This window comes from Anabas testudineus, chromosome 3 (assembly GCF_900324465.2).
Source record: "Anabas testudineus chromosome 3, fAnaTes1.2, whole genome shotgun sequence".
In the NCBI taxonomy this organism is placed as follows: Eukaryota; Metazoa; Chordata; class Actinopteri; order Anabantiformes; family Anabantidae; genus Anabas; species Anabas testudineus.
In genome coordinates this window covers 12624775-12646550 of record NC_046612.1, presented here as the reverse complement: position 1 = coordinate 12646550, position 21776 = coordinate 12624775, and the positions used below count along the sequence as shown (strand labels likewise).

The following is a 21776-nucleotide window of genomic DNA, read 5'->3' as shown; positions in this document are numbered from 1 at the left end:
AAAACCCCCCATCTCAACAGGTAATGGAAAGGGGCAGAGAGAAAAATCAATGACCAAAGAACATGAAGAGCAAGCTTATAAAATGGCTTTAACTGCACACCACAAGCTGAATAAGGGGTTCTGTGTCCATCCTCTAAACTCGGGTAATCATGAATGTTTTATCAGAGCCTCACTCCCACCCACCACCTTTTCTTAGGTGGTATATATATATATATATATATATATATATATATATATATAAAATAATAAATAGAAATGACTGAGTTATACTTCTGCAATTGTTGCAATAACATCTAAAACATCAGTTTAACACTTTTGGATGTTGTGACATAACAGCACAGCCAAGAGTGTGAGGAGAGAGAGAGAGAGAGAGAGGGAGAGAGAGCGTGAGAGAGAGAAACAAGATGCATTTATGGTCATTTATAATGTTTATGAAACATTAATATGAATGTGCCTGTAAACTAACACTCCATCATGCTGCTAACAATGAGTTCATTGTGTGTGATTTATGAGGTGTCTATAAACTAACAGTGAACAGTTTGTTAATCCCATATAATACCTGTTAAAATGGATACAACCAGTGGCAATGTGACATGCAGAGAAACGCACCAGTTGGCTCTGGCTCTGTGACCCATCCTCATCCTCATCAGGGTGGGGCATATAAGAACAGTTGCCCACTCCATCTGAAAAAAAAAAAAAAAAAAAATCGCCCCACCACCATCCCTCCACTCCACCCCCTTGTTGTTTTCCAGTTGAATGAAATAATCTTCCCCCGTCTGGAAACCCAGTCTGGGTCAGAGGGCCTGCGTTCAGCCTGTTGCTTATTGTGTGTTCAGAAGAGGAGGTAAAGCATACAATTAGGCACAGATGGCTGTCTTTGCCAGACAATGTATTGATCCTATCCTGAGGTAGATCTGTCCCATTTTGGGTTTTGTTTGGCAAATGCCATCTAATTTAGAGCCTGTGTGAAACTGATTTGTATTTGTTTGATCATGTATCTTCTGAGAAATTTGGTCCGTGTCTGGCGAGTCAGTGTTGAGAACTGACACTGACACTTATTCGATGATGCACAGATAGGTAGATAATAGATAGATAGACAGGTAGACAGACAGACAGATGGATAGATAGATAGATAGATAGATAGATAGATAGATAGACAGACAGATAGATAGATAGATAGATAGATAGATAGACATGGACCTGGTCTCTGATCAACAGTCGACAAAAAACAACAATTTGACAAAAAAAATAATTTATTCACTGATAATTTCACTTTAATCCAACATTATCATCATCAAATTCAAATCTAATCGTCAAATTCATAAGTAGTGGACAACAGTTTTATCGGTTAAGTTCTTATGTTAACATAAAAAAAATCTTTATTTAATATGTGGAGCAATTTTTTCAGTAAACTGCTCTAAAGTAAGTAATCAGACATGACTGACAAACAAAAACATTAAAGCTTCACACTTAAGAAACTTTAAATTGTGCTTTTGTTTTTTTTTTAAAACTGAATAATGAGTCAAACAGCGAATATGACTAATAATAAAATCCCACACTTTAATCCATCTTTTAAAGCTCTTATTCAAAGCACAATCAACATTGTGATAATGAATGAAAAAATAAAAGGGGGGTGAAAGTTAAATTTAAGTTTGGGGGCTTTTCTGGGAAAAAACCTAAACGTTTCAGATGCAGCCTGTTTATGTATTATTTGTTAACTCTCGCCACTATAAACACACCTCTGACAACACGATAAATAAAGTTTCCGCAACGTGTCTGCCAATGCCAATGTCGCATTTAAAGTAATAACGCTCAATAACTGTATCCTTGGTTTCTTTTTTTTTTTTTTTTTTTACTACGGCCGCTGCACAAATAATAAGTTTTCTTTGTGTGGCAGTAGTGAGCTGACGTCAGGTCGGTTCCTTGAAGTGGAGCTGAATAAACCTTGAGAAGAGTCTCCTTCAATCTGCTGTTAGTAACTAACACACACACACACACTCACACACCGAGACTCAATTACTGCCCAATTCCCGTCTTTATCATTCGTCCCCGACCTCTTTCATAACCAAAACCGAGCAAGGAAAAAAACAAAAAAAAAAACAAAACAGAGGCGACAAGAAGAAAGAAGACCGAGCCGAAGTGTTAGGTGAACTAAAAAACCCACGCTGGAAATAAGTAAAGTGTCGAAACTAACAGAAGGTAAGTGTTTTATTTTTCTCCCCCTTCATCACTGAGCGAGCGACGAGCTGCGTAGATCTGGCTGCGCTTCTAGTTTCTTCGCTTTTATTATTATTATCACTATTAGTATTATTATTTAATACACCTCCTGCTTGTCTAAAACTGCCTTTCTAGCTTCTAGTTTTCGTGTTGCGGGTCTTATTCCGTGTGCCGGTGTGTTCCCACGCACGTCGACGGTCGCACACGAGTGGAAATCCGTAAAGTTTTTTCCTGTGAAATGTGTTTTTCCCTGCTCGGTCTTGTTCGCGGTGACCTGACAGTGGGAACCGTCTTTGTGTCCCTCTCTCTCCCCTTTTTTGTTTTTTTTTTGTTTTCTCTCTCTCTCTCGCTCTCGGGCTGTTGTATTTTGATAACTTGTTTAATCGTTGACGTATTTTAACTTTTACAGGACTTGTGTTGTTGTCTCGTTTGCTTTTTATCGCACGTTTGGATTTTTTTTGTGTGTGTGTGTGTCGGACGTGCTGCATGTTCGTGGGGGCTGACTACGACCGTCGGTCCTCGCTGTCCGTCCGCTAACATCCATCCAGCTTCACAGTCCTCCTCCCCCCTCCTCCTCCTCCTCCTCCATTCCTCCTCGACGCGGAAATAAAACAATTAGCGACAAACATAAATATCCCCTTCGATTAACTTGAACATTTCGTTTTGCTTTCTTTCGGCTCCGAGTGGGAGCTTTTCGTCTCGCTAGTCATTTCTCCGGCCAGCCTGTCGGGGAGCTGCTGCCGCTGGTCGCTTCCTCAAACCGAGCAGCGCGCAGCCGAGCTCACCGCCGCTCGGCCGACTTGTTGAAATTTATCCCTTTGTGTACATTACAATATCCTCCATTTTTTTTCTGGCCCTTCCAAAACAACAAGCCTCTCGCCATCTTGGTTATTTTAAATTCGCCCCCCCCCCCCCCACCACACACACACACACACACACACACACACACACACACACACTCTCTCTCTCTCTCTCTCTCCAAGAACCGCTACCCCCCCCCCCCCCCCACTTCACCATCTCTCTCTTTCTGACAAACACACTTTAAAAGGAAATGGATCCACGTTTTTTTTGTGTGTGTGTTGCAAGTTTTACCAAAGTTTTAGACTTGTTGGGAGGAAAAAAAGCGACGCGCAGGATCTCGACGTGTTTAGAAAGAAACTAAATGTGGTTTGTAGATTGTCAGCGATGATTTGAAGTCGGTTTTATCTCTAAAGAGGAGCACTTTGGGTTGTGTGCTCTAAAAAAAGCAAAACGCAAATAGAAAGTGAGGCAGTGTCAGGATGGTGGTTTTCTGGACAGACACCTGGACATGGGGTGTTTCTTTCTTCTTTTTTTTTTTTTTTTTTTTTGCACAATCGAAATTGCACAAACGTATTATCGCTATATTTAAGCAAATGTGGTGTTCAATGTGTTTACTCAGCGCTGTTTTATGTTTGTCGTTGCAACTGAACATGAATGAATGAAGGAAGGAGGGAGGAGGGAAGGGAGAAACGAAGGAAAGGATATTACATTTCATTACAAAGAATCCTATTATGGGAAGAACTGTCAAAATGTAGCTGGATGTCACTGCCAAACAAGAGTGATTAGACAGAATTTAAATGACAAAGTTGTTAGGATAATAAATTAATTATTGGGCGGTGAAAGGTGGCCTGTTTATTGCTCTGGGACAGTGCTATTGCTAAACTGGTGTACTGTTGTTGTTATTTAAATACAAGTTGAAGCAAACTGCCAGAATGACATGTTTAAAACATGCACTTACACATGCATCTCTCATCTCTCTCACACACACACACACACACACACACACACACAGTTTGAATCATCCCTGGCTGAGCTACTGAGCTATAATACTGGTCTGCAACAGTTTAGACAGGAGATGCTTCTCAGAAATTATCCAGTGACTAGAAAATGGTGACTTTATTTAATTTCTGTCCTCCATCTTACAATAGGTGTTATTGTAGCTCATGCATTCGCTCTCCCCCCCTTTACAGTTAAAACTTGATCTCACTTTTTTTCCTTATGTCCTATAAGCAGTTTAAGAAATGGGGCGAAGGTGGGGGGGGGGGGGGTGGTGGTGGTGGTGGTGAGAGGGAGAAGAAAACAAACCAAACAAATGCTTTGAAATGGAAAATCTGATCATTTCACCTCCCACCTCTTTTGTTTGCCCGTTTATTGCTGCAAAGCTGGAGTGCAGAGGAGCAGATGTTTAGCCAAACATGAAGGCGCGGTGCCTCTGCCCTTATGGGGATGGCTCTCCCTCCTCTCGCTGCTGATGCATCTACATGACAGCTGCTTGATTTCATGGAGCTGCTAAGAAGCCATTAGTGGTATCAGTGAATTGAAACGGAACAGTGTCTCCCAGTTTCCTACCACTGTTACAACTGTCTATTGTTAGTGTCATTTTGTGCAGATTTGTTTGAGTGTGCGTATTTGTGCTTGCGCTCGCAAGTGTATATGCGCGAGTGCTGCAGTTGAACGCACAAACCAACTGCAAGTACTAATACATTTGTGCAGTGTGTTTTCCCATAATTTTGAGACAGAGAGAGAGAGAGAGAGAGAGTGAGCAAGAGCAAAAGTGAAAAAAGGGGAACAAATCTGTCATAGTTTGTTTGCCATGTTGGTTTGAAATGAAAGCACACTGTGCTACCTCAAGCACACTCAAATCAGAGATGTCTCTCCTTGCCAGGCCAAGAAAAAAATCTCTCTCTCTCTCTCTCTCTCTCCCTTCCTCCTTAGCTTCCTCCTCTTTCTCTCTCTCTCAAATTGGGACTGTTGTTTTTGAAGAGATAAAGGAGGACTTCTGCTTGACTTGAACATTCAGGAATTAAGGATAGACATAGTTAAGCCCTATTTGCATGTCTACCAAAGTCACAGCAAACGGCTGCTATTGACTAAGCTGATTAGGTGAAATTAAGTTCATGAGCTCTGTGTCTGGGGGTGCTGAATCTGACAGAACTTGGACAGCTTTTGAGAAGACAATCCCATGTGCACACAAAGCTGTAGTCTTTATAATCCTTTACTGTTGAATATGGGACTATCTTTTTGTTTTGGAAGTAACCCATGGTTTATGTTCTCCTGAAAACGAGAAGTGTGTGTGTTATAAGGTGTGTGTGTGTGGTGTATCGATTAAGTCGTCATAAGTGTAAAGCACCGCTTTCGTTAAGATATTTTACAGGAAGTTGTATCAAAATGATGTCTTGTAGGTGTGGCATGTGACTCATTCATCCGATGGTGCATAAGTGTGCATTTGTAATTTTGCGTTATTTCAGTTATATGTCACAACCGCCAGCCTGTTTTGAATGAAGGCTAGCGCTTTTGTTTTATTTCTAAAAAGTGTGTGATGATTGACTGGTGCTCATTTTCAACAAACCTTTCACTTGTGACAGCTGTGTGGCAGAAACTTTCAAACTTTAGTATTTAGTAAGATCACTCTAATATCCACACTGGTGTCAATACTGGCACAAACAGCCAAATAATATAATGAAAGAAAAATGAAACTTATCTGTTTTTTATATTTACATGGAGATTAATCGGACTAACAAACAATAATAATGGCCATCTGGGAGCCCTGTCAAATCTCTGCATGTTAGCGCTGACACAGAGCTGTGAAATTTAGAGAGGAAGTAGAGGTCTGCTCTGTGTTAACCAAATGATTCAAGAGCTAATGTCAGAAATCAAGTCTTGATCATGTTTTTTCATGTCTTCCCATCAGTTTTCTTTGTACATATGAACGTACTTGCTCGTGAATACGCACACAGAAAAGAATAACAACAAATTAGGTAACTAAGGACTTAAAGTGATGCTTGTGAAGTCGACATTGTTCCTATAAGGGCTAACAGTCTTTGGATAAGAAGCCACATTTTAGCAAAAGCCCTGAACGCTTCTAGATATTAGATTGATAATTCTTTTATTGTTTTATAATCAAACCAGTGCTGCTGTGAGTCTGTCTTGGCCTGTATTGTTTTGTGCTGTTTTAGGCCCATACAGGCAGCTCACTTATTGATACATGTTTACATGGCCTCACAGGTTAATGTCCTCTCAGCTGGAAAGTTGGTTAGCTCTCGGATGATCTACCTAACCTTATGTTACCTTGCTATTTTGGTAACACTGCCTGTTCATTGGATGTCCTGATAATCATCAGGGTACACAAATAATTGTCTAAAGTGCATGCTCAGTGACAGCAGCTTTTAACAAGAGCCTTTTCACATATTGTGGCTGTCTTTGACCAGAAATGTCTGCTTGCGTTTTTCTCTGCATAATGAGAAATGCATCTATATTTTGAAAACAGAGCTAATGAGTTTGGGCGCATATGCCTCCTGTTGTAGAAACAAGCGAACAATCTTAACTCTTAATTACGACTAAACAAATCAACACCCATTTTAGCTTTCTCTACATTCCTACGTGGATTACATATGGTGGATTAATTACCGAACAATAAGCAGTGTAAAGTGCAAGTTGGTCACCCCAGGTTGACTTTCAGGAGACAGAAGACAGAGCGGCCAAATTTGGGAGGGAAAGGCGATAAGCTGCTTCTTTGCTGTTCGTCCCCTGGGCCTCTATTTATCATTCAATGTGAGAATTTCCTTGATGAAAGTCAAGGTTGTTTGTGCATGCTCTGTCTCGTTGGGATGCCTGTTTTTCCACCAGCAAGGTGAAAAGGTTGATTTTCCCCTCCAAAGAGATGCCTTGTTTGGAAAGTCCAGACGAGTTTCTTTTAATGAAGTCTCAAAAGGTCTTGATGATTTTTCCACTTCAGGGCTGTTTTTGTTCTGTACATTAGTGAGCAGGTGAAAATACAGATGTACTGCTTGCTTGGAGAAGCCATATAACAGCATGCATACAAGTCTTCATAATTCACCTTTTGTGTCCATCAAAATCATTTCTTTTCTTGAAAAGAAATCACATCAGTGTATTTGAATTCATGAAACAGAGACACTGCAGTGGAGCCGAACTAGGGTGGATTGGGACAGCATAAAATGATGTTAAGGACGATTCTTATTCCAAGAAAACTTTTCTTCCCTCTGTCTGTCTTGTCTAGGTGCCCATCATTTTACTTCAGCAGGAACCTCATTATGGAAATAGCAATAAGGTCTGGAAAACCGGCATTTAGTTTGATGTTTACTTCATGTTGACAGTTCCAATCTGTAGCAGGGGGCCTCTATTTACACTTCTCTCTAGAATTGTATAAATACAACACTGTACTCAGATGGGAAAAAGTACTGGGAATGGAAAAGAAATAGGAAGAAGGTTTCAGATGTGGGAATGGGAATGATATTGGTTTCTCTATTGGTGTGCCTCCTGGGTCAGTGAGGTTGTTGATGATACTATAGAATAGCTTGTAGCAGGCAGGGGAGCTGTGAGCGTTGATGGGTGTTAAGACGCATGTACACACAGAGACACACGTACACACAAACATCTACACACACATACAAACATTGGCTATCAGAACACAGGCGTTTACTCGTAGGGACAGGACACACACACACACACACACACATATATATATATACACACAAATGCATGAGATTGCGCCTCGACAGCCCCCATTTATTGATCTTCTTCAGCATTTAAAATCTGGTCACTGCTGCCACAAAGGCTTTTTATTTTAGCTGTGCTGGCAAAGTCTGCTCCACACTAAGCCAGAATTTTAAATATTTAACTCCTACAGAACACTATGAGAAATGACAAAGATAGAGGAAAAACAAATAGGAATGCAGGTTTGAGCTGTGTGATAGCTTTATGTGTGTTGTGCTGTAAAACTTAAAACCACACGGATACAATTAGATCTCACTGTGCTACAGTTTGGAGTGAAACTCTGCATATCCAGCGTCCTTTTCTTCATTACATTTTCACCTGGAATTTGCGAGTGTCCTTTATTTGTCTGCAGTAAAGGTTACAGAAATATAAAAAAACATTCGCTCGGAATTTGACTTGACTCAGTTCTGACCTACATGGCTTTACATGTTAGCAGCACACACTGAAATGCTGGCAGTCCTTGGATTAGTCATTATTGGACCTGGGACAAGCTCCTGTTGTTAGCATTTTAGGGTTAAAAAGGATACTCATGGTGACTCAATGATGCCTAATCCACAGAAGCCCCATAGCATGTAGTCTTACATTCATTACCATCTCTTTTCTCTGAGAGAGCACAAAACAAGGTATTAAAAAATGTATTTCCTCTTTTTCTTCTTAGGAAATTGCCACTGTTCAGTTAGTTCCAGGTGGTGTGGAGGAAATGATCTGACTAGAACCGTTCACACTACATTTCAAAATAATTTGTCTTGAAAAGGTCAAAGCACATTTCAGTGATTTTGAAACACTTTCATATTGTAGTGAAAATGTATGTTGCATTAACATCACTTATTAAGAAACACTACTGGGGAGCCAAACCACAAGGGTTTCCTCATCCAGCTGAACCTGCTGCTGTTGTTTTTCTCTTGTCCAGCTTTGAAAGCCTAGCCCTCTCAGGCTGTGGCATTGTCCCACTTTCCCCCTCTCTGTCTGTCTGTCTCTCACTCTGTCTGCCTGTCTCTCTCTTGTGCTCTCTCTTTCTGAACGATGACACTGAGAGACAGCTGTAACGTGAGACGCCTCTCGATCCTGGCAGGGGCTTCGAAAGCCGAGGCAGAAGGGAGGGAGAGGGCCTTTATCTGAGACTTGGGGCGCTGACCTCCCTCATTCCCCTTCTCTTTTTCTCCTCCTTTCTCTCCCTGTCTCTACGTCTGCTAGCATATCCTATCCTCCCCCCACTGACGGAAAGAAAAGACAGCACTTAAAAAGTGTAATGTAAAAACACTGTCTCCACATAGCAGAAATCTGATGAATGAAATACTGCGTGTTGCTCTTTACACCATTTAGAGCTGCGTTGTGTTTTCGAATTCCTAGCATCGTTTCATCTGTTGTTTGATGTAGATAGATGCACCTTATGTTATTTAATTTACATAATGCGGTATGGTGGTCATATTTAAGTGACATATGTTCATAACGTGTGTAAATACACTTTATGCATTCGTGCATGAGTGCGTGGATGTAGATGGAAACATCCACACATCCCTTGGACTCTAGGCTATGGCTGCTAAATCCTCTGTGAGAGCTCCCGTGTGTAATCCAAACATTTAGAGCTAATTTAAGCATGCAGGCAGGAGCAGCATCCTTTAGGAAACAACAGCTCTCACTCTCTCTCCATCCTCCACTCTGTGTGTGTGTGTGTGTGTGTGTGTGTGTACATCTTTGTGTGTATGTCTTGTTGTCGCTGGAGGGAAATGAAAGCACTCAATCACTCACCTGTCAGAGTACTTCAAATACTGTCCATAACACACAACCACACACAAACGCACACATATATGTTTGCCTTTCTACAGTTGTGAGGACATTCATGCTACTTGAAAAAACCTTAATCTTTGAGGGTGAGCCAAAATGTTCTCACAAAGATTGCAATAAAATAGAAAGACATATTTGTCCACACACACTCGCACACTGACACACGGGCACATATGTGCATACACTTCCCCCTGAGGGTTTGACAGGACTGGCCCTTTATTGACTCCCTTGATCAAGGAGACAGCAGATCCATTTAATAGAAGCTCCACACACACACAGGCATTGAAATCAAAGTGGATTCACATCTGCTCTCCACACAGCTCCACTGTAGCCTTTTCCTCGCTTACAACAGAGCTGGTAGTCATTTAAAACTGTGGCAATATTGGGTGTTGAATTAAATTTTGAAAGCCGCTACTAATAGATGTCAAAATGTTTTTTACATCAGGATATGGCAACAGTTTCCTTGTTAAAGTTGCAGTGTCATTACACCGAAACAGCGCTGGTTTGCCTGCTCAGCAGTATGTGGTATTGTATGAAGGGGATTCATGTTATGATACAAGCGCGGCCTGGGTTAAAGGCATGTTCTGCTGGCCTTGGCCCTGGTGATCTCCAATTGGCCATGTTTTGTGCTGAGTGTTTTAGAAGGCCAGTTAGCCAAGAGGGTGCCGGGAGGAGATGTGACAGCTGTGTTGGTCACGGCTGCTCTGACCTTCACACGTCATCTTGATAGATCATCAAGGCTGTAATGATACACTGAACCTGTTATGTAGGCCTCCGCTAGGCTGATTATTCACTGGTGGTGATCCGATCACATACGACACTGATGTTATTGTTCAAATGCAACTGTTGGCAGTCACCAGCCAGGTAGACGTAGATCTGAACGAGACTTATCTTTCAAAGAAAAGCAAGAAAAAGACATGGATTGGCTAATGAGTGCAACAGCCACTCAGCCATTAGGAGAAGAGTTATCTTAGCAACACAAAAGCACAAATACATACACAGACAAAAAGACACAGACACACAACCCAGTGTGGTAGTTCATATACATTCTAGCTCCCACAAATGGATTGTGCTAATGTTCTGAGCTTTTCGCCAGTCTCAAAGCGATTTCATACTGTAACCCGTCCCCTTGAGATGGCACTTGCTCCATCAAGTCAAGGAAGAAACCATTTAGTGGAATGACAAACACACATATAGTAGATTCACATATACACAGCAGCAGGAGGCTGTGCGGATTTCAGCTACACTTAGACAAACGTTTCTCACACAGGTTCTTTTTTTTTTTCCTCCACTCACTCCCCACTTTGCCCTGAACATACACTTCCTCACATACAAAGGTACTTGCACAGAGATTCCATTTTGTCAGCTCTCAGCCCCAGATCATGTAACGATAAAAGATGCTGCCCTGCAGTTAAACACTGCCAGTAAATCACAGGGCAAAGAAAGCTGGGAGAAGCACTTATTTTTAAGCAGCATGAGAGACCACACTGGGGGGGGGGGGAAGGGGCTGAGACAGATAGGGTAAGACAGAGAGAGAGAGGGAGAGAGAGAGAGGAAGAGAGAGCTTCTTTGTGCACTGTGTACTGGCATTGTGTGTGATGAAGAGATGAATCACTGCTATTTAGGGATTGGTTTCCTGCAACTGATTGTGTGACGACTCGGTGGCGGACAGACTGTCAAGACTTGCCTGTTTTGTTCTGGGGGCTTCAGGAAAATGTCTGCGGCCAAGTCTCTCTCGCTCTCTCCCACAGGGCCCAGTGTGCCAGAGATCAACAGAGACAACAGAGACAAACACCTCGCCAGTGTCGCTCTTCTAACAAGGCATCAAATATTAAAAAGCAAGAGATTTTAGGCCAATCTCAATGTGTGTATCTTCTGAGTACACTTGTTTTCCATGCTCGAATACCAAGTTTTTTGTAAAGACAGCTCACACGAAACACGGTGTGACCTTTCTTTCTTGTTTGCTTTCTTTCTTTCTTTGTCTTTCTCTCGTTCTGTGGCTGGTACAAAAGTCCGACGTTCGCATTCAGTCCTGTGCAGATGCCTGAGAGCCGCTGTATGGCTCCTAAAGTAAAGTCAACATCTGTGTAGCTGAGGCATGGAGGGTGGTGGTGGGGGGATTCAGAGAGATGTCATAACAGTTAGGCTGTACACAGTCTATGTGCAAGCATGCCTGGAGTGTAAATGTGGGTAATTATAACTTTGCAGATAGTTCCTGTTTTTCTCTTTGTTTTTTCAAGTTAATTAGATGGAAATTAGTAACTAATGATGTCTATTATAAAATGACATTTGTATTGTTTTTCAAAAAGTAATACATTCTCCAACATAACTTACTGCAGTCATTTGTTATATCACTTTGTTAGGCCATAACAAATAGTTCTGTGTCACTTTCAAAAATATTATATTAGAACATATTTTCTATTATTAAATTAATTAATTGCTTTGGTGCTCTGTTTTTTGCTTGTGTGATAAAACGGTAAACTCTTAGTAATTATCCCATTTGTCAAGTCATAGTATTTCTGTTATTTGATAGTAAACATCCTTTTGACATCCACATAGAGCTAAAACAATAGAGCTGATATATTAATTAGAAGACCAACAGAAAATTAATGCGCTTCACTGTTGTGATAGTCAATGAATTGTTAGTCATTTTTCAAGCACAAACTTTCCCTTGTTACAGTTTCTCAGTGGTGTGAATTTCATACCTTTTTGTCTTATGTTGCATTCAAGTAAAAATCTTAAAGACATCTAGAGAAAAAGACTTCAGATCAATAATGAAAATAATTGTTAACTGTAGCCCCAACTCACATGACTTACAAGGACACTGCAGTTAAATAAGGCTTAGGAAAAAGGCGTGTGTTTTTTGATGTTTCATCCTTCCACCACTGATGTAAAAACGGTAAGACAGTAAAATGGGGTTAATAGACTAACAGCGAGATTCTCAGTCAAGCAAATGATGGCAGACAGCACTGGCTTTCTTATCCAGTGTAATTCACCTGCCTCATGCCTGGCAAATCATTTTCTGTGCTGAAGCCCTATGAGCAGAGATCCTTTAATCATCCACTAATAGGCCTTTATGAAAAAGCTGAACACGAATTCAGCCTACCTGGCTTTCTGTTATCATTATCACTGCGATGAGTTATCAAAGTATTTGTGTGTGTGTGTATGTGTGTGTGTTTCTGTCTGTCTGTCTGTATGAGAGTGTAGCTGACAAAAGGGACCATTACAGTTCGATCAGTGTGCTGATTATCAACACAGTCAGACTAGGTGATTTCTGTTCAGTGATAAATTGAGCTGTAATGACAGATGTGTGTTGCTTTATGTGCCACAGACTTTGACATGACCGTAGGGCATCTGGAAAGACAAAATCACTTAGGCTCATGAACTGTAATGTTTCTATTTGCTTTTATCACAGCAGTCATTCCAACAAGTGACATTTACAGGAATTATTTAAACTTCGCAGTGAAAACAGCAGCTTTTTAAAGTACTACCTCGAGTAAGAAATATATCTTTGTAATAGACCACATCCGTGCCGACGAAGCATCAACCAGACTTGGTTCTGTTGCTGTTGACCAGATGGATGTGTTTACTGTCAACAAAACCTTGTTAGATAGCTACCCACACTTGCTATAACACTGCATGTGCATGTGTGTCTGGAAATATCTGTAAAACTGCTTCTCTGTGTGTGTGTAAGTGTATAAGTAGGTTTGAAGTTTGTACCTACTAATTGTAATGGTTTTCATATGTGTCTGATTTAAAACTATCTAACCATGCTTACACGTGTAGCTGGAGATTTAACATCGGTCAGACGAGACTTTATATTCAAGAACAAGTATACATTAGCATAAATAAATACAAGTAAAATCTGGGTATGTGTAGTAAGATATACATGGCGCGGTGGCATTTGTTATGGTGAGCTACTTAGATTAGGCTCAGGCTGTAAGAGCAAAGGAGGGCCTTAGAGACAATGCATGAGAGATGGGCGTGAGAACACTGGCGAGGCTTGGTTCTCTGCAAGAACTGTCTTGTGTTTGGGGAAAATATCCTCACACTCAAAGCTCCAATGTCTAGATCCATTTCTAACAAACAGGTTTTGCAAGAAAGGGCTTGGGGAGAAAGAGACTTTTTGTGTGTGAATATCTTTCTGCTTATGTGTGTGTGTGCGCGCGTGTGTGTGTGTAGCCACAGCTGTGTTTCAGACGTCACTGTATTTTTTGTTTGATGTGTCTGAAAAAACACGAATACTAAGCTGTGTAACTATAACTTTGATATCCAGGTAGTTTTTGGTGCTCTGTCCCTTCAGGCTTTGAAAAGGAAAAAGTTCCAGCATTATCTCAATGCTCCGTATAAATCTAACAATTTTACTATCATACAAATCAAAGCAAACTGGAGACACATTTTATTCCTGTGACTCAGATTGTATTTTTAACCTGAACCACAGTGATCCTTTGTTTCTGCTTTTTCTCCAGGTGTTACAGCAGTTATGTCAAAGAGCTGAAGACATCTCTAACAGTGAGTACACAATGTACTAAAGAATATTCACTTCTCTTCTTTTTCACTCTGTGCTCTGTGGCATATATAATATTTGCGTTTTACAGAACAGTTGGTACGTGACTTTTTGAAAAATATATTGTTACACACTTCTGCTTTTACAGTTTTTTTATGGAACAGTAGAACAAACTTGCAGACTCCTCCAGTTTCAGGCCTAATTTGATTTTCATTCATTCAGTGAAAGAGGATGTTTTTTTTTTCTCCCCCAATTAAATTTAACAAGAGCCCCTTGAAAAGCAGTTGTTATGATTATGTTACAAATTTAGTTCATTCAGTGAATCAAGCAATTAATTAGATTTCTCCCATTCTAATCAGAATATTTGTCTCAAACATACACGCCTAATAAACATCCTTTGAGTTTGCTATCTGTTCTGATCCAGTGGTGAATGGAAATGGTTGTCATTTGTGCCCTGCAGTGCTTCTGAGTTAGGGTCTTGGATTATGTTTCGTTGTTTATGTGTATTGCTTTGTGCAACTTTATGCTTCTCCCACCGCTGTCCGTTTCTTCTTCTCTCTCTCTCTCTCTCTCTCTGTTTTCTCACTCTGTGTGAGAGCTAGCTGTACTTAGGGGCGCGGCTGCGTCCTCAAGATTTCACTTCACACACACCAAGGTGGCAGTTTGTTGTTCCGCGCTCAGACAATGACTTGCACTTTTCTCTCTTGTCAGTCTTGTTGCCCTTGTGTCTGCAAGTATGTCACCAGATCAAATGGTATCTTTTCTAAGAAGTTTTTTTGCTGAATGCAGAGCTCTGGGAAATACCTGTTTCATCTGTAACTCCTTAGCCTTGTGTGCTACCACACCTGATTCTATCAGGTCTAACCATTACTGCTTCATCTCTAGCTGTGAATGATGCATTATATCCCCCGCAGGTTGGTGCAAGCGGGTTGTATCATTTGTGATAAGTATTGATGAGTCCTCTCTTGGGGAATAGATTTCTGGGGGGTGTAGCCTTGTAGCTCAACCCCCACCGCTGGTTGTTCTTAACTGGTGTCTTGGCTGCCTGACTCTTCCTGCAGCCCCGTAGAGAACAAGCACAGCAGAACACAGGGAAAGATGGAGCTCATCCAAACAGCTATGGTGTAATTAGCTGACATTTGTTGCTTGGAAGACAAGAGAAGGAAAAAGGAAAGAGCTGCTCAACTCAAACACCCAAAGGAATATGCAAATGTTGAGAGTGAGAGAAAATGAAAGAAAGACAGAGAAATGTGTCTAATGGCACAGAGATATAATTATATTACATTCACGTATGTGTGTGCATGTGTGTAATTGTGTGTATGAACCCACTGAACTTTATGTGAATATTTTTGTCAGTGTTTTGCCACTAGAAGGCACAAGCCATTGGTCTCCAGTAAAGACTAATAAATATATTAGGATAAGAATGACTAACCAGGACGCTCCTTCTGCTAAGAGATAATACTGTTGTCTGCTGTTTAGTGTTCTTGTTTTGTAGAGCATGTCTTGAGGTATTCAACTACATCAACTAAGCATTACACAGCTGAGCCACACAGCACCCACATGAAGCAGCCATCCACAGCCAGGTTGATTCTCTTGTTCCAGGAAAGGTTGTGTGTGTACATGTGTGTTTGTGTGCATGCATTCAGGGCAGAGTGCTGTAATGCATGTGGACTATCTGTACTTAAGCCAAGGTGCTGCGTGAAGGAGCAGCAATGCTTACACAGCCCCATCTGCTTGATCCAAGCTTGAAATGCTATGCCTTTTAATGACAAAATACTGAGTCGCTGGGAGGTGTGCAGAAAAGGGAGCAGTGTGTGTGTGTGTGTTGTGTGAGTGTGAAATAGAGAGGAATAAAGGGAGAGGGAGAAGGAGAGAGAAAAACATCTCGAAGGTCAGGAGCAGCGGGCGGCCGTAGGGGAGAGACACGTGAGACAGAGATAGTCTTGCGTCAGCCCCACAGCAGTCTGCTCTTCGTGTGTGTGTGTGTGTGTGTGTGTGTCCTGTGGGGCCAGCATTTCCATCCGCATCCTGCCGTGTGCTATAACAGAGCAGTATGCCAGTGTTTAGATAGATAGATAGATAGATAGATAGATAGATAGATAGATAGATAGATAGATAGATAGATAGATAGATAGATAGATAGATAGATAGACAGATGTGTGCATACATGTTGTGCATTACAAATCACTTTGAAGCAGTCAGTCTGTGAGCTTCAGATAATTTTTTACATGGCTCTTGTGACAGTGGAAGGGGAAATTACACCTTCTAGCCTGAGGGGAAAGAATTTGAGTGTCTCACTGCCTGTCACAAAACCTGAATAGAGTTTCATCAATCCTAGCAACTACTATCATTTTTCAGCTCTTATTCATGAGTCCTTTTGTTTTTCACACTGTCTTTTTCTCAGTGCCCTTTAAACTGGTGCTCTGTTAGATTGGGGAAGTGTTAGAGATAACACCTAAACATTTAGTACTTTGTACTTGCCTCGGAGCTAAGATTGTTAAAAAGCTGCTCTAGGATTGTCCTCGGGTTAAGGAGCAGAGTAGATTCAACAGACACTCCAGCATTAGTTCAGGCTTACCCATCTATGTCACTATCTCTTTGCCTCACACTCACACTCACGCACATACACACACAAACACACTGACCAATCCCCCTCTGCCTCCCTTGGCCCACATGGTCTCAACAGGGTTCAGTCTTCTAGCCAGACTTTTGATTTGCCCCCACTGCCAAACAGCCTCGGTTCTCCTTGTCCCCATGAAGAGCTGCAGCGTGGGGTGAAGCTGCTCTTTTACAGACCCTTGTGCCATGAATCACTGCTTGCTCCCGGGGAGCCTCAGTGCACTTGGGGGCTGCCTGCCCAGATGATAATGTGCATGGTCATGAGGGGGCCATTCTGAATGGAGAGCCAGACAAAACAGGAGCTAAAGAACCCAAGCTGTGAGCTTTCCCAGAGAGGGCAACAACCGCAACAAGTGTGTGTGTGTGTGTGTGCGTGCATGCGTGTGTGTGTAAGTCAGTGAGTGTTTGTTGTAGTGGAGGGAAGATGTTGGACACGCAATGCTGAGTTTTCAGTGTCATAATGTAACATTATTGCATGCCAGTAATTTATGAAACATTAGAAGTAGACCTTTAAACCCCATACATCACAAACCTTTTAGCTCTGCACAAACGGGATTGCAATTTGAGCTCCTTGGACTCAGCCCTAATGCCTGTTTCACTGTTAGGTTTGAAAACAGGAGATGATCAAGCCTTGCACTTACCAACAAATCTACCAATCACATTATGTTCAAGCTGAGTGAAATATCTAATCTATGTCTTTTTGCTGGGTCATTGATACAATAGAAAATCGCTGAAGTCTTCATGATCATCATTTTACATGTAATTGAGCGTGACAGAATTTCTAGTTTAAGAAACATGATTTGGGCTAAAATAAAGTTCTGTGTGTTTGATCTGTGTTTGACACAACATACAGAGTTTATTGGGTTTAAAGGTTAAAACCTGCCTGTTATATTTTATGCTTGCCGTTCTTCTTCTATCTTTTGTGTTTACTGCAGTGTGCATGCAGCTAATTTTGCTTTCATTTTTAAAATCCTCTTCAAATGTGTTTATATGGTGACTATTAGTAATTGGTTTCTTGGGCTAGTTGTGGGGACCAGTTAAAATGTCCTCACAAAAAAGGGTATTGAAACAGAAATTGACCACACAAGGAAATAAAGACGTGCGCACACGCACACACACACGTGCATGCATGTACCTGCACATTTCACCCCATGCCAGCTGTTGCCCTATGAGAGACTCTGTGAGAGGTTTATTGGATCTATCTGCTGCGTTTATGGCCAAACCACATCTCTTCAACTGCCTTTATTCCACAGTTTCTGTCACACCTTGGCCCCTTGCCTCTTGACATCCTCTGCAGCTTCCTGCCCCTTAACTCCCCTCCCCAGATATTCTTTCCTCCTCTCCTACTTCAAACACCCACACACCAAACACATAGTCCACTATGGACCTGGTGTTCTGACTACAATGCATGCCTGTGGCTGGGAATAGTTTGTTCCTACTGGGCCTGTTCGCCAGGCCAGGTTGTAACCTGGATACAGCTTCAGTCCAGAGGAGCCATTAGCAGTGCCAGGAGGCCCCCAGCTCCCAGTGAGAGCTCATTACTGTATTTGTGCCGTCACACTTCTCCTATGAAACACAGCGGTGTGCCTGGTGAAACTAGCCAGGACATTGAGCCTCGGGGAAGCCATTATGGCTCCATTTGGAGCTCTGAGAGAGAGAGAGAGTGAGGAAGAGACAGATAGAGTGAGGTTTCATCGAAAGAGGATAACAAATACAAAGAATGATATTAATCATTAAACACATCCAGCTTTCCCTGTACTTAACTCCAAGAGTGTGAGTATCTGTGTTTATTGGATTTGATTTGCTCTTTGTTCAGTGTCTGCGGGTGCTTGTGTTTGTGTGTGTTTGTGTGCTCTCTGAGGCCCAGTTCAGCTGTCTGGTCTGGTGTGCAGATGGTTGAGTTGGGGCCTGCTGAATGAGATACCCTTTTTCTTTCCTCTGTCTCTTTATCTGTCCTTGTTTCCTCTTCTCCTCTCCCCTCCTTTCCAGCTTTTTCTGCTGGGTTTCATTTACCAGTTACATCCCTGGCTGCCTCCTTTCTTTCATCGCTGCATCTGCTGAGGGCCATCTTGGGCAGAGGAGAGTTTTCCACCGCTCTATTTTCTCTCTCCCTTCTTCTTTATGCGTCTCTCAGGGCTCAGTGCGGCAGCTATATGCAGTGGCTTTGGAATGAAATGTCTCTTAACCGAGCCATGTGCCCCGGAGCTACGGTAATTGCAGGTGAAATTCAGCTTCCTCTTTAAAATGCCATCTCTCATTTCCAGTTACCGGCCCCCTCCGTATCTCTCTCTTTCTCTGCCTCCCACCCCTCCTGCCTCTCTCTCCCTCTGGCTGTCTTTCAGAGGCGTGTGAATCCCTCAGCCCCTGTCGCGTCTCTCTGCCCCAACAGACACTCCCACAATGCACAGCGCTGATGGTTGCACAGTGATATCAGCCATGCAGAGTAAAGGGAGGGCCGCTGCCTAGACACATACACATTCAATGTGTGTGTGTGTGTGTGTGTGTGTGTATGTGTGTGAAAGAGAGAGAAAGAGAGCACACAGCATGTGTGACAGAAAGTGAAAGTGTGTGTTTTGTGAGTGTGAGGCAATGAGTATATACATGTGTGTGTGTACGAGAGGGAAAAGAAAAGTGTTGTTGTATGTTTGTTTCAGTGTGTACGTGTGTGTGTGTGTACAGCGTCAGCAAGGCGTGAGCCGTGTAGAGGTGACATCAAGGTGAACGCGGCGTGCAGAATGCTCTGCCGACTCGGAAGGCAGCAAATGGCTCTGTGGCAGATGGAGTCTTTGTCAGGAAAGAAAAATGGCAGCTCAAGAGCGTCAGAGACCCCCCCCCCCACACACACACACACACACAACACCCCACACCACCACACACACACACACAGCACTTTTTGTTTGTGTCTACCTTAGTGTCTTTTCATTTTTGCACACTTGCTCTTACACACACAAAATAAAACATATTCATAATTGCAATTCAGACATGTACACACAAGCATACACAAACAGACAAATGCACATGCACATATTGACACATACAAATAGCCCCCCACACCCCCACCCCCACCTACCCCCCCTTAGTGAGCTGGGCTAGCGGGCGGTGACCTTCCCCTGCTCAGAGGGTTCCCTGGCTGTTTGATCAATTATCCCTCTTCCATTGTTTACCAGGAAGCAGGAGTAGAGAGAAGAGGAGAGAAGGCTCAAAATGGCCACTGTCAGGTGGAGGGATCCATTTCCCTGCCAGTGTGGGGGTGGGGGGTTAGGGAGAGAGTGAGAGACAGAGAGACCAGAGCTGCGAAGCATGCCCAGAGGGAAGGGAGGAGCATCGTTCCCTGGCAGCTGGGATGATATGACATTTTAGTGAAGGTACAGCCCTGTCGGAGGTTACTGTTCGTGATGCCCAACCTCATCTTTTAAAAAGTGGTGCTTAACTCCATAAACTTTGGACAACAAAACATTAGTTTTCTGCATTTAAATCCCAAAAGAACAAATCTTCCTTGCTTTTAATGCACAAGTCATTTCCGCATGATAAAAAAAAAGTGTCATGACAGTATAGTACCGCATATACACACACAAATGCATAATGCCACAGAATTGCAGGTACGCTTCCTATTTTTAGCGTGGAGAAGTGGGGGGGGGGGGCACATACTCTAAAGGTCAGGTGGCAGAGAGAAAAAAACGAGTGGGAACAAATGATGCACTAAGCGAATGACACTCTGAGGTCCTGCTTTAATATGTATGTATCGCAGGTTGATGGCTGATTTCATTAGCGCCGCTCATTGTTATGCATAGATTGTTCTCCTGCAGCAAAATGAATATTGTATTCAAAAGCGCGCACACACACACACACTCCCCCTCATACACACAACACACACAACAACTGTGTTTTCCAGGGAATACTGTACGTTTAAATCTTGCAGAGGACTTGAAGAAAAGGTTGATGTTTCCACAGGCTGTTATCTGTGTCGGTTATAATTAAAACAATTTACAGCGCTGTCATTTTAACACAGGTTTTTGGCGCTGCTGTTGACAATTCTTGTCAGGTAGTTGGTGTGATATAGGGGTCCATGTTGATATTAGAGTGAATTATTTTCAGTGCCAAAGAAAGTCTATCTTGTTTTAAGTGACTTGAGCAGAAAAAGCCGTGTCTTGCCTGAGTGTTCAGATTATGTCGCTGCAATTTACCTAAATGTGTGTGTGTGTGTGTGTGAGAGAGAGAGAGAGAGAGAGAGAGAGGAGAGAGATATAAGGACAAGTTGATTACATACACATGTATTTATGGGACTATATGCTCATCCTTGCACTCCGAGCATACATATGATGAGTGCGTGAAAATGTCTGACTGCCTCTTTCTAATCCTCCAAATGACTGTCTTTCAGCAGGAATTCCAGTCCTTAGTGGGACATGAGCAAATGTTCTGTGTGAGATATTAATAGCTATTGTGGGTGGAAAAGAAAAAAAAGATTCTGCATTTTTCCATATGTTTTGTAAGGAAACGGTCCAGATGGATTATCTCTTGTTCTGGAGCTTTCTCTTGCTTCAACCAGCTCGAGTCAGTCCAAGTGGTGTTGGATTGCCAGATACTCACATGCACATGCACACGTATACACACACACACACACACACACACACCAATGTGTTCACACCCCTTTCCGTCTGAAGTACAACAGGCTATTACTGATTAACATGTCTAAACTCAGCCAGTTCAAAAAGCCACTTTAATTCCTTTTCCATCTTGCTCTAATATGAATCACAGATGACGTGACAGTCTTTCTTCCAAACATACCTCACGTTCCTTGCAGTCACAGAGATATGTTTGTCGCCTTTCTATTTGTTGCCTGAGAAACCATGTTGGCTTGTCTTCTCACATTTCACACTTGGTTTCATCCCCTTAACCCCTAATGCTCAGCCTGGATAGGCTGCCTGACCTCTTGAGTCATGGATGTTAGACTCATTGGCATCCCAAGGGCCAGAGATGGGCTTTATGTTGTCCAGTGATTGGAAGCAAGGACGAGAATAAACTTTCCTAGATTAAAGATGAAAAAATAAACCCACTGCCGCTCTTGCCAATACAGTTGTCATGTTTCTGTTGCAGATTTTAATTTCAGAGCTAA

The 21776-nt window shown here is 42.2% G+C and overlaps 1 protein-coding gene across 14 annotated transcripts in view; it reads left to right on the top strand.

Annotated features, from left to right (window-relative positions):
* Positions 1–1903: 1903 nt before the first annotated feature.
* Positions 1904–21776, top strand: part of baz2ba (bromodomain adjacent to zinc finger domain, 2Ba) — a 63776-nt gene continuing 43903 nt past the window's right edge. For 9 of the 14 annotated variants that reach the window (XM_026378449.1, XM_026378447.1, XM_026378444.1 and 6 more), the window contains exons 1-2: positions 1905–2199; positions 14007–14049. The gene's annotated coding sequence lies outside the window, so the exon portion shown is untranslated. Of the gene's footprint in view, positions 2200–14006; positions 14050–21776 lie in introns of all 14 variants that reach the window. The other 5 variants (XM_026378450.1, XM_026378453.1, XM_026378448.1 and 2 more) reach the window with 2 other exon arrangements.